Below are 5,035 nucleotides of genomic sequence, written 5' to 3'. Positions count from 1 at the left end.
TGATTTTGTACACGATAAACAATTTTTAGTGCATGATATGCTTTCTGACTTCTTTGATGATCGAGCAAGAAAATGGCAATTCAGTCATTCAGTAGCTTGCAGGTATTCTGATTCAGGGTCGTTGAGGCAACATACCATCCTGGAATCACATCTGCGACCACAGAAACACCTATCTGTTCCACTAACTATAGAATCCTGTACCACTATTGCTCTCTTGTCTGTTCTCCTCCCTCCCTGCACAGCTGAGCCACCCATGGTGCTCTGATCATGACTTTCACTGCACTCTCCAGAAGAGATCAGCTCAAATACGCCTCTCAACAGCTCAAGGTGGAATAAGCTCCACAGACATTTCTTACTGTCAATACAAAGATTCGAATCGAAATTCATTCTGGGCAATGGTACAAAATAGGCGACTGCGGATCTGCTCCCCACCGAACACACCGCCCGATTTCTACTTCCTTTGCACTCTCAGAAACGGACCTCTACTGCAATTTGATAATCATCTATCAAAACTAATACTGAAGTGCGATGAAACATTTTGGAAGGTCGAATTTGAATGCGGAATACAGGCTTAAAGACAGGATTCTTGGTAGTGTGGGGGAACAGAGTGATCTTGGGGTCCATGTCCATGGATCGCTCAAAGTTGCCACCCAAGTTGATAGGGTTGTTAAGAAGGCGTATGGTGTGTTGGCTTTCATTAACAGGGGGATTGAGTTTAAGAGCCGCGAGGTTATGCTGCAGCTCTATAAGGCCCTGGTTCGACCACACTTGGAATATTGTGTTCAGTTCTGGTCGCCTCATTATAGGAAGGATCTGAAAGCTTTAGAGAGGATGCAGAGGAGATTTACGAAGATGCTGCCTGGACTGGAGGGCATGTCCTACGAAGAAAGATTGAGGGAGCTAGGGCTTTTCTCATTGTAGCGAAGAAGGATGAGTGGTGACTTGATAGAGGGGTACAAGATGATGAGAGACATAGATAGAGTGGATAGTCAGAGACCTTTTCCCAGGGTGGAAAGGGCTATCACCAGGGGACATAATTTTAAGGTGATTGGAGGAAGGTTTCGGGGAGATGTCAGAGGTAGGTTCTTTACACAGAGAGTGGTGGGTGCGTGGAATGCGCTGCCAGCGGTGGGAGTAGAAGCAGATACATTAGGGGCATTTAAGCGACTCTTGGATAGGTACATGGATGATAGTAGAATGAAGGGTAGGTAGTTAGTTTGATCTTAGAGTAGATTAAAGGTTCGGCACAACATCGTGGGCCGAAGGGCCTGTACTGTGCTGTACTGTTCTATGTTCTATGAACCCTCTCTTCAATCGGTACTTAGAAGTGAATACCGGTTAGAAAGTGGGATATTCCCTGGGGTCTCCTGCCTTGAAATTTCTGTTTGTCGGGCAGTACCAAGTCCCTCTCTCAGTGCAATCTCTTATGCTCTGGGGTGAATACCTCCTGAAATGCATTATCCACATTGTTCTCTGCCTCGCGGATGCAGCACAGTGACTCCAGCCACCGCTAGAGTTCTGAAACCCGGAGTTCAAGCTCTGCAGCCGGTGACACTTCCTGCAGATGTGTTTGTCAAGCACACTAGTAACGGAGGAGCATGCATGTGTAGGGAACCACTAGTTACTTAGGAGCTTGCTCACAACCCATGTACGTGTAGGGACATCGCTCGTACCAGAAGAGCACGATCACACCTGGTGTATGTGTATGGGCATTGCTAGCACCAGAAGAGCACTGTCAGATCTAGCATAGTTGATGTTGTAGCACTAGTAAGACAAGAGCATGAACATTTCTGGTGTAACTATGCATTACTAGTGGTACCGGTTGGACTCGATCATCTCTTGTATTTGTGCAGTTTACCACTCGTACCAGAGGACAATTGTCATCGTTAGTGTAATTGTAGGGTACCACAGGTACTGAAGCATCATATATGTCTCCACTGTATGCCAGAGGAAAACTGCATTATCGAACCCAAGGATAGGTCACCACCAGTACCAGAGGAACATTTTTACTTCGAGTGTAAATATTGGGTTATCACTGGAACTGGAGGAAGAATGGTACCGTGAAAGTAAGTTTAGTATTGCACTCACATCGGGGTTGTAAGTCCATTTCCAATGTGAGTTGAGGTCACCACTTGTACTGGAGGAGTATGGTCTCCTCTAATTCATGTGTGGGTCAACCACTCATACTAGAGGAAGGTTTTTTAGTGTAAGTGCAGAGTGCCACTAGGACAGGAGAGGCACGATCACCTCCAGTGTAATTGTGGTTGCTGCACTTGTACTGGAGTAGCACATACAACTTTCGTTTGTGAGGAGGACACAAAAAGACTGCAAGAGATAGAGACAGGTTAGGTGAGTGGGCAAAGTGGCGGTTGATGGAGTATAATATAGGGAAGTGATAAGGTATTTACTTTGGCAGTAAGAAAAAAAAGCTGATCTTTTAAAGGTTGAGAAACTTCTAAATGTTGATGTTCAGACCGAGTTGGTTATGATCGTACAAGGAACGCCAACAAAATAGCATGCAGGAAGAGCAAGCAATTAGGAAGGCAAATGGGATGTTGGCCTTTACTGCAAGCAGATCGGAGTACTGTAATAAGGATGCCTTGCTACAATTGTACAGGGCTCTGGTGAGACCACTCCTAGCGTACTTTGCGTAGTTTCAGTCTCTATATCTAAAGGAAAATAGAATGGCTTTGGAAGCAGTTCACCAGATTGGTTTCTGGGATGAATGAGTTGTCCTATAATGAGAGGCTGAGTAAATTGGGCCTATACTCTCTGGAGTTTAGAAGAATGAGAGGCGATCTCATTGAAACAAATAAGAATCTAAAGGGGTTTGTTAGACTAAACGCTGTGAATTGTAATCCTGGGGAATCCAGAACATGTGGGGCCACAGACTCAGGATAAGGGTTTAGAGCTAGGGTTAAGATTAGGACTGTGCTGAAGAGAGATTTCTTCACTCAAATGGTTGTGAATCATTGGAATTGTGTACTCCAGAGGAATGTGGATGCTCCATCCTTGAAAAAAATATATTTAATGCTGAGATAGACACATTCATAGCCTTTCATGGAATCGAACTATAGAGAGTGGACATAAAAGTGGCGTTGAGGAAAAGGGATCGCATTGAGTAGCAGAGCAGATTTGAGAGACATATGGCCTACTCCTTCTCACATTTCTTATGTTCTTTAGTTCTTATGTAAGTGTAGGGAATCATGAGTAACGGAGGAGCACTGTTACCTCCATTGCAATTATAGATAATCACATATCTTACGTAAGTGTAAGGTTACTACCATTGTACACCTCTACAGTAAATAAAGGGAATTACGAGTATCATACAATGGTTTTTACCTCCATAGTAAGTGTAGGGAACCACTAGTTTGGAGCAGGATGGTGACATTGCCTGCCAGTGTAGATGCTACTAGTATAGAGGAAGATGGACACGTTTACTTTAATCATAGGTGCCATTAGTATGAAAGGAACATGGTCACTTCTCGAGTAAGTGATGTCACACCACTATTACAGAGACATCCTGCTCATCTCAAGCATAATCGAAGGGTACCACTAGTTCTGGAGGTCTATGGCCACCTCTAGTGTGAATGTGGTGTAACTCTAACAAGGATAAGCATGTTTACATGTACTGGTCCCACTAGTCTCAGAAAACTATACTCCCCTGTATTGCTTCAGGACCATTTTTATCACAAATATTACAGGAGTTCTTCTGCTGCCTGATCTGCAGGTGTTGAATCAATAGGTTAGAGTGAAGGTCAGCGTCAGAACAATTCATGCAAAGCGAGCGACATTGGTGGGAATAGGATCCACAGTCATTCAATTTGTAAATAATGTTTTAATTCTGTGTTTTTAAAATTGCCTTAGTGCGAATCTTTTCCCTAATTCTGAAATGTCAGAAAACAACTTACCGAGTTTATTTATGAAATGTTTGCCAACAATGTTAATTATGATTGAAGCTGATTAATTCCATGGAGGATTAAGGCGAATATAAATATAGGTTCCCTTGCACAAGCTCCGAAGTGTACCAGTCTTTCAGCTCCTACAGATTCCATCCATTCTCACATAAAATGGGGAAACCAGTTATTCTGCTGATGAAAGACATTTACTACCCCATTCTCGCAGGCTTGGTTGTCCTTGGTGAGCCATTATAAACTATTAGATTAGATTAGAGATACAGCACTGAAACAGGCCCTTCGGGCCACTGAGTCTGTGCCAAACATCAACCACCCATTTATACTAATCCTACACTAATCCCATATTCCTACCAAACATCCCCACCTGTCCCTATATTTCCCTACCACCTACCGATACTAGTGACAATTTATAATGGCCAATTTACCTATCAACCTGCAAGTCTTTTGGCTTGTGGGAGGAAACCGGAGCACCCGGAGAAAACCCACGCAGACACAGGCAGTGTGCAAACTCCACACAGGCAGTACCCAGAATCGAACCCGGGTCGCTGGAGCTGTGAGGCTGCGGTGCTAACCACTGCGCCACTGTGCCGCCCTCACTGTTCGTAATCTGTGTCAACTATCACTTTGTTTATACTGCATGTTGAATAACATGGATGATAGTCGAATGAAGGGTAGGTAGTTAGTTTGATCTTAGAGTAGGTTAAAGGGTCGGCACACATCGTGGACCGAAGGGCCTGTACTGCGCTGTACTTTTCTATGTTCTATTTTCTATGACCACTTAATTTGTTTAGTGCATGACGTAGTGTTTGGATTCTTCCTTCTCATTTGCGAGAAAGTCTCTCACTCAGAAGCTTGGGGATAAGTTAATCAATGGTTAATACATTGCATTCTTTTGATCCGAATTGAGTAAAATGCAACAGATATCATGAACTTAGTCAAACATTATTCATCCCTCCACCTACACTGGGAGGTAACCACACAACCCAACCGCCTCCCACCAATCGCAGACAATTCCTTACTCAGGAATTAAAGGAGGGAATGTAGGATGTGTCGGATTTTTCAGCTGTTATCTTTCAGGATACCAAAACTCAGCTTTCTTACAATAGGATCTCCACAAC

The sequence above is a fragment of the Heterodontus francisci genome, chromosome 28 (genome assembly GCF_036365525.1).
Source record: "Heterodontus francisci isolate sHetFra1 chromosome 28, sHetFra1.hap1, whole genome shotgun sequence".
In the NCBI taxonomy this organism is placed as follows: Eukaryota; Metazoa; Chordata; class Chondrichthyes; order Heterodontiformes; family Heterodontidae; genus Heterodontus; species Heterodontus francisci.
This window is presented reverse-complemented; position numbering follows the sequence as displayed.